The sequence below is a fragment of the Lissotriton helveticus genome, assembly GCF_964261635.1.
Source record: "Lissotriton helveticus chromosome 1_1 unlocalized genomic scaffold, aLisHel1.1 SUPER_1_unloc_5, whole genome shotgun sequence".
Lineage (NCBI taxonomy): Eukaryota > Metazoa > Chordata > Amphibia > Caudata > Salamandridae > Lissotriton > Lissotriton helveticus.
The window spans coordinates 1948677-1961322 of record NW_027611692.1 but is presented as its reverse complement, the minus strand read 5'-3'; positions in this window follow the sequence as shown (position 1 = coordinate 1961322).

Below are 12646 nucleotides of genomic sequence, written 5' to 3'. Positions count from 1 at the left end.
TGAATGACCCAGCCCTCAGACTTGCGTGTGCGGCAAGGGTCCCAGCGCCTCAGACTGGAGAATACATGAATGACACAGCCCTCAGACTTGCGTGTGCGGCAAGGGTCACAGCGCCTCAGACTGGAGAAGTCTTGAATGACCCAGCCCTCAGACTTGCATGTGCGGCAAGGGTCACAGTGCCTCAGACGGGAGAATACATGAATGACCCAGCCCTCAGACTTGCGTGTGCGGCAAGGGTCACAGCGCCTCAGAAGGGAGAATACATGAATGACCCAGCCCTCAGACTTGCGTGTGCGGCAAGGGTCACAGCGCCTCAGACGGGAGAATACATGAATGACCCAGCCCTCAGACTTGCGTGTGCGGCAAAGTTCACAGCGCCTCAGACTGGAGAATACATGAATGACCCAGCCCTCAGACTTGCGTGTGCGGCAAGGTTCACAGCGCCTCAGACGGGAGAATACATGAATGACCCAGCCCTCAGACTTGCGTGTGCGGCAAGGGTCACAGCGCCTCAGACGGGAGAATACATGAATGACCCAGCCCTCAGACTTGCGTGTGCGGCAAGGGTCCCAGCGCCTCAGACTGGAGAATACATGAATGACCCAGCCCTCAGACTTGCGTGTGCGGCAAGGGCCCCAGCGCCTCAGACTGGAGAACACATGAATGACCCAGCCCTCAGACTTGCGTGTGCGGCACGGGTCCCAGCGCCTCAGACTGGAGAATACATGAACGACCCAGCCCTCAGACTTGCGTGTGCGGCAAGGGTCCCAGCGCCTCAGACTGGAGAATACATGAATGACCCAGCCCTCAGATTTGCGTGTGCGGCAAGGGTCCCAGCGCCTCAGACTGGAGAATACATGAATGACCCAGCCCTCAGACTTGTGTGTGCGGCAAGGGTCCCAGCGCCTCAGACTGGAGAATACATGAATGACACAGCCCTCAGACTTGCGTGTGCGGCAAGGGTCACAGCGCCTCAGACTGGAGAAGTCATGAATGACCCAGCCCTCAGACTTGCATGTGCGGCAAGGGTCACAGTGCCTCAGACGGGAGAATACATGAATGACCCAGCCCTCAGACTTGTGTGTGCGACAAGGTTCCCAGCGCCTCATACGGGAGAATACATGAATGACCCAGCCCTCAGACTTGCGTGTGCAGCAAGGGTCACAGCACCTCAAACGGGAGAATACATGAATGACCCAGCCCTCAGACTTGCGTGTGCGGCAAGGGTCACAGCGCCTCAGACTGGAGAATACATGAATGACCCAGCCTTCAGACTTGCGTGTGTGGCAAGTGTCACAGCGCCTCAGACTGGAGAATACATGAATGACCGAAGCCCTCAGACTTGCGTGTGCGGCAAGGGCCCCAGCGTCTCAGACTGGAGAACACATGAATGACCCAGCCCTCAGACTTGCGTGTGTGGCAAGGGTCCCAGCGCCTCAGACTGGAGAATACATGAATGACCCAAGCCCTCAGACTTGCGTGTGCGGCAAAGGTCACAGCGCCTCAGACTGGAGAACACATGAATGAGCCAAGCCCTCAGACTTGCGTGTACGGCAAGAGTCACAGCGCCTCAGACTGGAGAACACATGAATGACCCAAGCCCTCAGACTTGCGTGTGCGGCAAGGGTCCCAGCGCCTCAGACTGGAGAATACATGAATGACCCAGCCCTCAGACTTGCAAGTGCGGCAAGGGCCCCAGCGCCTCAGACTGGAGAACACATGAATGACCCAGCCCTCAGACTTACGTGTGCGGCAAGGGTCCCAGCACCTCAGACTGGAGAATACATGAACGACCCAGCCCTCAGACTTGCGTGTGCGGCAAGGGTCCCAGCGCCTCAGACTGGAGAATACACGAATGACCCAGCCCTCAGACTTGCGTGTGCGGCAAGGGTCCCAGCACCTCAGACTGGAGAATACATGAATGAACCAGCCCTCAGACTTGCGTGTGCGGCAAGGGTCCCAGCGCCTCAGACTGGAGAATACATGAATGACACAGCCCTCAGACTTGCGTGTGCGGCAAGGGTCACAGCGCCTCAGACTGGAGAAGTCATGAATGACCCAGCCCTCAGACTTGCATGTGCGGCAAGGGTCACAGTGCCTCAGACGGGAGAATACATGTATGACCCAGCCCTCAGACTTGCGTGTGCGGCAAGGGTCACAGCGCCTCAGAAGGGAGAATACATGAATGACCCAGCCCTCAGACTTGCGTGTGCGGCAAGGGTCACAGCGCCTCAGACGGGAGAATACATGAATGACCCAGCCCTCAGACTTGCGTGTGCGGCAAGGTTCACAGCGCCTCAGACGGGAGAATACATGAATGACCCAGCCCTCAGACTTGCGTGTGCGGCAAGGTTCACAGCGCCTCAGACGGGAGAATACATGAATGACCCAGCCCTCAGACTTGCGTGTGCGGCAAGGGTCACAGCGCCTCAGACGGGAGAATACATGAATGACCCAGCCCTCAGACTTGTGTGTGCGGCAATGGTCACAGCGCCTCAGACTGGAGAATACATGAATGACCCAGCCCTCAGACTTGCGTGTGCGGCAAGGGTCACAGCGCCTCAGACTGGAGAATACATAAATGACCCAAGCCCTCAGACTTGCGTGTGCGGCAAGGGCCCCAGCGTCTCAGACTGGAGAACACATGAATGACCCAGCCCTCAGACTTGCATGTGTGGCAAGGGTCCCAGCGCCTCAGACTGGAGAATACATGAATGACCCAAGCCCTCAGACTTGCGTGTGCGGCAAGGGTCACAGCGCCTCAGACTGGAGAACACATGAATGACCCAAGCCCTCAGACTTGCGTGTGCGGCAAGATTCACAGCGCCTCAGACTGGAGAACACATGAATGACCCAAGCCCTCAGACTTGCGTGTGCGGCAAGGGCCCCAGCGCTTTAGACTGGAGAACCCTTGAATGACACAAGCACTCAGACTTGGGTGTGCGGCAAGGGCCCCAGCGCCTCAGACTGGAGAACACATGAATGACCCAGCCCTCAGACTTGTGTATGCGGAAAGGGCCCCAGCGCCTCAGACTGGAGAATACATGAATGACCCAGCCAGCCCTCAGACTTGCGTGTGCGGCAAGGGTCCCAGCACCTCAGACTGGAGAATACATGAATGACCCAGCCCTCAGACTTGCGTGTGCGGCAAGGGTCCCAGCGCCTCAGACTGGAGAATACATGAATGACCCAGCCCTCAGACTTGCGTTTGCGGCAAGGGTCCCAGCGCCTCAGACAGGAGAATACATGAATGACCCAAGCCCTCAGACTTGCGTGTGCGGCAATGGTTACAGCGCCTCAGACTGGAGAATACATTAACGACCCAGCCCTCAGACTTGCGTGTGCGGCAAGGGTCCCAGCGCCTCAGACTGGAGAATACATGAATGACCCAGCCCTCAGACTTGCGTGTGCGGCAAGGGTCCCAGCGCCTCAGACTGGAGAAGTCATGAATGACCCAGCCCTCAGACTTGCATGTGCGGCATGGGTCACAGTGCCTCAGACGGGAGAATACATGAATGACCCAGCCCTCAGACTTGCGTGTGCGGCAAGGGTCACAGTGCCTCAGAAGGGAGAATACATGAATGACCCAGCCCTCAGACTTGCGTGTGCGGCAAGGGTCACAGCGCCTCAGACAGGAGAATACATGAATGACACAGCCCTCAGACTTGCGTGTGCGGCAAGGTTCACAGTGCCTCAGACGGGAGAATACATGAATGACCCAGCCCTCAGACTTGCGGGTGCGGCAAGGGTCCCAGCGCCTCAGACTGGAGAATACATGAATGACCCAGCCCTCAGACTTGCGTGTGCGGCAAGGTTAGCAGCGCCTCAGACTGGAGAATACATGAATGACCCAAGCCCTCAGACTTGCGTGTGCGGCAAGGGCCTCAGCGTCTCAGAGAACACATGAATGACCCAGCCCTCAGACTTGCGTGTGTGGCAAGGGTCCCAGCGCCTCAGACTGGAGAATACATGAATGACCCAAGCCCTCAGACTTGCGTGTGCGGCAAGGGTCACAGCGCCTCAGACTGGAGAACACATGAATGACCCAAGCCCTCAGACTTGCGTGTGCGGCAAGAGTCACAGCGCCTCAGACTGGAGAACACATGAATGACCCAAGCCCTCAGACTTGCGTGTGCGGCAAGGGCCCCAGCGCCTCAGACTGGAGAACCCTTGAATGACACAAGCACTCAGAATTGGGTGTGCGGCAAGGGCCCCCTGCGCCTCAGACTGGAGAACACATGAATGACCCAGCCCTCAGACTTGCGTATGCGGAAAGGGCCCCAGCGCCTCTGACTGGAGAATACATAAATGACCCAGCCCTCAGACTTGCGTGTGCGGCAAGGGTCCCAGCGCCTCAGACTGGAGAATACATGAATGACCCAGCCCTCAGACTTGCGTGTGCGACAAGGGTCACAGCGCCTCAGACTGGAGAAGTCATGAATGACCCAGCCCTCAGACTTGCATGTGCGGCATGGGTCACAGTGCCTCAGACGGGAGAATACATGAATGACCCAGCCCTCAGACTTGCGTGTGCGGCAAGGGTCACAGTGCCTCAGAAGGGAGAATACATGAATGACCCAGCCCTCAGACTTGCGTGTGCGGCAAGGGTCACAGCGCCTCAGACAGGAGAATACATGAATGACCCAGCCCTCAGACTTGCGTGTGCGGCAAGGTTCACAGTGCCTCAGACGGGAGAATACATGAATGACCCAGCCCTCAGACTTGCGGGTGCGGCAAGGGTCCCAGCGCCTCAGACTGGAGAATACATGAATGACCCAGCCCTCAGACTTGCGTGTGCGGCAAGGTTCACAGCGCCTCAGACTGGAGAATACATGAATGACCCAAGCCCTCAGACTTGCGTGTGCGGCAAGGGCCCCAGCGTCTCAGACTGGAGAACACATGAATGACCCAGCCCTCAGACTTGCGTGTGTGGCAAGGGTCCCAGCGCCTCAGACTGGAGAATACATGAATGACCCAAGCCCTCAGACTTGCGTGTGCGGCAAGGGTCACAGCGCCTCAGACTGGAGAACACATGAATGACCCAAGCCCTCAGACTTGCGTGTGCGGCAAGAGTCACAGCGCCTCAGACTGGAGAACACATGAATGACCCAAGCCCTCAGACTTGCGTGTGCGGCAAGGTCCCCAGCGCCTCAGACTGGAGAACCCTTGAATGACACAAGCACTCAGAATTGGGTGTGCGGCAAGGGCCCCCTGCGCCTCAGACTGGAGAACACATGAATGACCCAGCCCTCAGACTTGCGTATGCGGCAAGGGTCCCAGCGCCTCAGACTGGAGAATACATGAATGACCCAGCCCTCAGACTTGCGTGTGCGGCAAGGGTCCCAGCGCCTCAAAATGGAGAATACATGAATGACCCAGCCCTCAGACTTGCGTTTGCGGCAAGGGTCCCAGAGCCTCAGACAGGAGAATACATGAATGACCCAAGCCCTCAGACTTGCGTGTGCGGCAATGGTCACAGCGCCTCAGACTGGAGAACACATGAATGACCCAAGCCCTCAGACTTGCGTGTGCGGCAAGAGTCACAGCGCCTCAGACTGGAGAACACATGAATGAACCAAGCCCTCAGACTTGCGTGTGCGGCAAGGGCCCCAGCGCCTCAGACTGGAGAACCCTTGAATGACACAAGCACTCAGACTTGGGTGTGCGGCAAGAGTCACAGCGCCTCAGACTGGAGAATACATGAATGACCCAAGCCCTCAGACTTGCGTGTGCGGCAAGGGCCCCAGCGCCTCAGACTGGAGAACACATAAATGACCCAGCCCTCAGACTTGCGTATGCGGAAAGGGCCCCAGCGCCTCAGACTGGAGAATATATGAATGACCCAGCCCTCAGACTTGCGTGTGCGGCAAGGGTCCCAGCGCCTCAGACTGGAGAACACATGAATGACCCAGCCCTCAGACTTGCGTGTGTGGCAAGGGTCCCTGCGCCTCAGACTGGAGAATACATGAATGACCCAGCCCTCAGACTTGCGTGTGCGGCAAGGGTCCCAGCGCCTCAGACTGGAGAATACATGAATGACCCAGCCCTCAGACTTGAGTTTGCGGCAAGGGTCCCAGCGCCTCAGACTGGAGAACACATGAATGACCCAGCCCTCAGACTTGCATGTGCGGCAAGGGTCCCAGCGCCTCAGACTGGAGAATACATGAACGACCCAGCCCTCAGACTTGCGTGTGCGGCAAGGGTCCCAGCGCCTCAGACTGGAGAACACATGAACGACCCAGCCCTCAGACTTGCGTGTGCGGCAAGGGTCCCAGCGCCTCAGACTGGAGAATACATGAATGACACAGCCCTCAGACTTGCGTGTGCGGCAAGGGTCACAGCGCCTCAGACTGGAGAAGTCTTGAATGACCCATCCCTCAGACTTGCATGTGCGGCAAGGGTCACAGTGCCTCAGACGGGAGAATACATGAATGACCCAGCCCTCAGACTTGCATGTGCGGCAAGGGTCACAGCGCCTCAGAAGGGAGAATACATGAATGACCCAGCCCTCAGACTTGCGTGTGCGGCAAGGGTCACAGCGCCTCAGACGGGAGAATACATGAATGACCCAGCCCTCAGACTTGCGTGTGCGGCAAAGTTCACAGCGCCTCAGACGGGAGAATACATGAATGACCCAGCCCTCAGACTTGCGTGTGCGGCAAGGTTCACAGCGCCTCAGACGGGAGAATACATGAATGACCCAGCCCTCAGACTTGCGTGTGCGGCAAGGGTCACAGCGCCTCAGACGGGAGAATACATGAATGACCCAGCCCTCAGACTTGCGTGTGCGGCAAGGGTCACAGCGCCTCAGACTGGAGAATACATGAATGACCCAGCCCTCAGACTTGCGTGTGCGGCAAGGGTCACAGCGCCTCAGACTGGAGAATACATGAATGACCCAAGCCCTCAGACTTGCGTGTGCGGCAAGGGCCCCAGCGTCTCAGACTGGAGAACACATGAATGACCCAGCCCTCAGATTTGCGTGTGTGGCAAGGGTCCCAGCGCCTCAGACTGGAGAATACATGAATGACCCAAGCCCTCAGACTTGCGTGTGCGGCAAGGGTCACAGCGCCTCAGACTGGAGAACACATGAATGACCCAAGCCCTCAGACTTGCGTGTGCGGCAAGAGTCACAGCGCCTCAGACTAGAGAACACATGAATGACCCAAGCCCTCAGACTTGCGTGTGCGGCAAGGGTCACAGCGCCTCAGACTGGAGAAGTCATGAATGACCCAGCCCTCAGACTTGCATGTGCGGCAAGGGTCACAGTGCCTCAGACGGGAGAATACATGAATGACCCAGCCCTCAGACTTGCGTGTGCGGCAAGGGTCACAGCGCCTCAGACGGGAGAATACATGAATGACCCAGCCCTCAGACTTGCGTGTGCGGCAAGGGTCACAGCGCCTCAGACGGGAGAATACATGAATGACCCAGCCCTCAGACTTGCGTGTGCGGCAAGGTTCACAGTGCCTCAGACGGGAGAATACATGAATGACCCAGCCCTCAGACTTGCGGGTGCGGCAAGGGTCCCAGCGCCTCAAACTGGAGAATACATGAATAACCCAGCCCTCAGACTTGCGTGTGCTGCAAGGTTCAGAGCGCCTCAGACTGGAGAATACATGAATGACTCAAGCCCTCAGACTTGCGTGTGCGGCAAGGGCCCCAGCGTCTCAGACTGGAGAACACATGAATGACCCAGCCCTCAGACTTGCGTGTGTGGCAAGGGTCCCAGCGCCTCAGACTGGAGAATACATGAATGACCCAAGCCCTCAGACTTGCGTGTGCGGCAAGGGTCACAGCGCCTCAGACTGGAGAACACATGAATGACCCAAGCCCTCAGTCTTGCGTGTGCGGCAAGAGTCACAGCGCCTCAGACTGGAAAACACATGAATGACCCAAGCCCTCAGACTTGCGTGTGCGGCAAGGGCCCCAGCGCCTCAGACTGGAGAACCCTTGAATGACACAAGCACTCAGAATTGGGTGTGCAGCAAGGGCCCCCTGCGCCTCAGACTGGAGAACACATGAATGACCCAGCCCTCAGACTTGCGTATGCGGAAAGGGCCCCAGCGCCTCAGACTGGAGAATACATAAATGACCCAGCCCTCAGACTTGCATGTGCGGCAAGGGTCCCAGCGCCTCAGACTGGAGAATACATGAATGACCCAGCCCTCAGACTTGCGTGTGCGGCAAGGGTCCCAGCGCCTCAGACTGGAGAATTCATGAATGACCCAGCCCTCAGACTTGCGTTTGCGGCAAGGGTCCCAGCGCCTCAGACAGGAGAATACATGAATGACCCAAGCCCTCAGACTTGCGTGTGCGGCAATGGTCACAGCGCCTCAGACTGGAGAATACATGAATGACCCAAGCATTCAGACTTGCGTGTGCGGCAAGGGTCATAGCGCCTCAGACTGGAGAACACATGAATGACCCAAGCCCTCAGACTTGCGTGTGCGGCAAGAGTCACAGCGCCTCAGACTGGAGAACACATGAATGACCCAAGCCCTCAGACTTGCGTGTGCGGCAAGGGTCACAGCGCCTCGGACTGGAGAATACATGAATGACCCAAGCGTGTGCGGCAAGGGTCCCAGCGCCTCACACTGGAGAATAAATGAATGACCCAGCCCTCAGACTTGCCTGTGCGTCAAGCGTCCCAGCGCCTCAGACTGGAGAATACATGAATGACCCAAGCATTCAGACTTGCGTGTGCGGCAAGGGTCACAGCGCCTCGGACAGGAGAATACATGAATGACCCAGCCCTCAGACTTGCGTGTGCGGCAAGGGTCACAGCGCCTCAGACTGGAGAACACATGAATGACCCAAGCCCTCAGACTTGCGTGTGCGGCAAGGGTCACAGCGCCTCGGACTGGAGAATACATGAATGACCCAAGCGTGTGCGGCAAGGGTCCCAGCGCCTCACACTGGAGAATACATGAATGACCCAGCCCTCAGACTTGCCTGTGCGTCAAGCGTCCCAGCGCCTCAGACTGGAGAATACATGAACGACCCAGCCCTCAGACTTGCGTGTGCGGCAAGGGCCCCAGTGCCTCAGACTGGAGAACACATGAATGACCCAGCCCTCAGACTTGCGTGTGCGGCAAGGGTCCCAGCGCCTCAGACTGGAGAATACATGAATGACCCAGCCCTCAGACTTGCGTGTGCGGCAAGGGTCCCAGCGCCTCAGACTGGAGAATACATGAATGACCCAGCCCTCAGACTTGCGTGTGCGGCAAGGGTCCCAGCGCCTCAGACTGGAGAATACATGAATGACCCAGCCCTCAGACTTGCGTGTGCGGCAAGGGTCCCAGCGCCTCAGACTGGAGAATACATGAATGACACAGCCCTCAGACTTGCGTGTGCGGCAAGGGTCACAGCGCCTCAGACTGGATAAGTCTTGAATGACCCAGCCCTCAGACGTGCGTGTGCGGCAAGGGTCACAGCGCCTCAGACGGGAGAATACATGAATGACCCAGCCCTCAGACTTGCGTGTGCGGCAAGGGTCACAGCGCCTCAGACTGGAGAATACATGAATGACCCAGCCCTCAGACTTGCGTGTGCGGCAAGGGTCACAGCGCCTCAGACTGGAGAATACATGAATGACCCAAGCCCTCAGACTTGCGTGTGTGGCAAGGGCCCCAGCGTCTCAGACTGGAGAACACATGAATGACCCAGCCCTCAGATTTGCGTGTGTGGTAAGGGTCCCAGCGCCTCAGACTGGAAAATACATGAATGACCCAAGCCCTCAGACTTGCGTGTGCGGCAAGGGTCACAGCGCCTCAGACTGGAGAACACATGAATGACCCAAGCCCTCAGACATGCGTGTGCGGCAAGAGTCACAGCGCCTCAGACTAGAGAACACATGAATGACCCAAGCCCTCAGACTTGCGTGTGCGGCAAGGGTCACAGCGCCTCAGACTGGAGAAGTCATGAATGACCCAGCCCTCAGACTTGCATGTGCGGCAAGGGTCACAGTGCCTCAGACGGGAGAATACATGAATGACCCAGCCCTCAGACTTGCGTGTGCGGCAAGGGTCACAGCGCCTCAGAAGGGAGAATACATGAATGACCCAGCCCTCAGACTTGCGTGTGCGGCAAGGGTCACAGCGCCTCAGACGGGAGAATACATGAATTACCCAAGCCCTCAGACTTGCGTGTGCGGCAAGAGTCACAGCGCCTCAGACTGGAAAACACATGAATGACCCAAGCCCTCAGACTTACGTGTGCGGCAAGGTTCACAGTGCCTCAGACGGGAGAATACATGAATGACCCAGCCCTCAGACTTGCGTGTGCGGCAAGGGTCCCAGCGCCTCAGACTGGAGAATACATGAATAACCCAGCCCTCAGACTTGCGTGTGCGGCAAGGTTCACAGCGCCTCAGACTGGAGAATACATGAATGACCCAAGCCCTCAGACTTGCGTGTGCGGCAAGGGCCCCAGCGTCTCAGACTGGAGAACACATGAATGACCCAGCCCTCAGACTTGCGTGTGTGGCAAGGGTCCCAGCGCCTCAGACTGGAGAATACATGAATGACCCAAGCCCTCAGACTTGCGTGTGCGGCAAGGGTCACAGCGCCTCAGACTGGAGAACACATGAATGACCCAAGCCCTCAGACATGCGTGTGCGGCAAGAGTCACAGCGCCTCAGACTAGAGAACACATGAATGACCCAAGCCCTCAGACTTGCGTGTGCGGCAAGGGTCACAGCGCCTCAGACTGGAGAAGTCATGAATGACCCAGCCCTCAGACTTGCATGTGCGGCAAGGGTCACAGTGCCTCAGACGGGAGAATACATGAATGACCCAGCCCTCAGACTTGCGTGTGCGGCAAGGGTCACAGCGCCTCAGAAGGGAGAATACATGAATGACCCAGCCCTCAGACTTGCGTGTGCGGCAAGGGTCACAGCGCCTCAGACGGGAGAATACATGAATTACCCAAGCCCTCAGACTTGCGTGTGCGGCAAGAGTCACAGCGCCTCAGACTGGAAAACACATGAATGACCCAAGCCCTCAGACTTACGTGTGCGGCAAGGTTCACAGTGCCTCAGACGGGAGAATACATGAATGACCCAGCCCTCAGACTTGCGTGTGCGGCAAGGGTCCCAGCGCCTCAGACTGGAGAATACATGAATAACCCAGCCCTCAGACTTGCGTGTGCGGCAAGGTTCACAGCGCCTCAGACTGGAGAATACATGAATGACCCAAGCCCTCAGACTTGCGTGTGCGGCAAGGGCCCCAGCGTCTCAGACTGGAGAACACATGAATGACCCAGCCCTCAGACTTGCGTGTGTGGCAAGGGTCCCAGCGCCTCAGACTGGAGAATACATGAATGACCCAAGCCCTCAGACTTGCGTGTGCGGCAAGGGTCACAGCGCCTCAGACTGGAGAACACATGAATGACCCAAGCCCTCAGACTTGCGTGTGCGGCAAGGGCCCCAGCGCCTCAGACTGGAGAACCCTTGAATGACACAAGCACTCAGAATTGGGTGTGCAGCAAGGGCCCCCTGCGCCTCAGACTGGAGAACACATGAATGACCCAGCCCTCAGACTTGCGTATGCGGAAAGGGCCCCAGCGCCTCAGACTGGAGAATACATAAATGACCCAGCCCTCAGACTTGCATGTGCGGCAAGGGTCCCAGCGCCTCAGACTGGAGAATACATGAATGACCCAGCCCTCAGACTTGCGTGTGCGGCAAGGGTCACAGCGCCTCAGACAGGAGAACACATGAATGACCCAAGCCCTCAGACTTGCGTGTGCGGCAAGAGTCACAGCGCCTCAGACTAGAGAACACATGAATGACCCAAGCCCTCAGACTTGCGTGTGCGGCAAGGGTCACAGCGCCTCAGACTGGAGAAGTCATGAATGACCCAGCCCTCAGACTTGCATGTGCGGCAAGGGTCACAGTGCCTCAGACGGGAGAATACATGAATGACCCAGCCCTCAGACTTGCGTGTGCGGCAAGGGTCACAGCGCCTCAGACGGGAGAATACATGAATGACCCAGCCCTCAGACTTGCGTGTGCGGCAAGGGTCACAGCGCCTCAGACAGGAGAATACATGAATGACCCAGCCCTCAGACTTGCGTGTGAGGCAAGGTTCACAGTGCCTCAGACGGGAGAATACATGAATGACCCAGCCCTCAGACTTGCGGGTGCGGCAAGGGTCCCAGCGCCTCAGACTGGAGAATACATGAATAACCCAGCCCTCAGACTTGCGTGTGCGGCAAGGTTCAGAGCGCCTCAGACTGGAGAATACATGAATGACTCAAGCCCTCAGACTTGCGTGTGCGGCAAGGGCCCCAGCGTCTCAGACTGGAGAACACATGAATGACCCAGCCCTCAGACTTGCGTGTGTGGCAAGGGTCCCAGCGCCTCAGACTGGAGAATATATGAATGACCCAAGCCCTCAGACTTGCGTGTGCGGCAAGGGTCACAGCGCCTCAGACTGGAGAACACATGAATGACCCAAGCCCTCAGACTTGCGTGTGCGGCAAGAGTCACAGCGCATCAGACTGGAAAACACATGAATGACCCAAGCCCTCAGATTTGCGTGTGCGGCAAGGGCCCCAGCGCCTCAGACTGGAGAACCCTTGAATGACACAAGCACTCAGAATTGGGTGTGCAGCAAGGGCCCCCTGCGCCTCAGACTGGAGA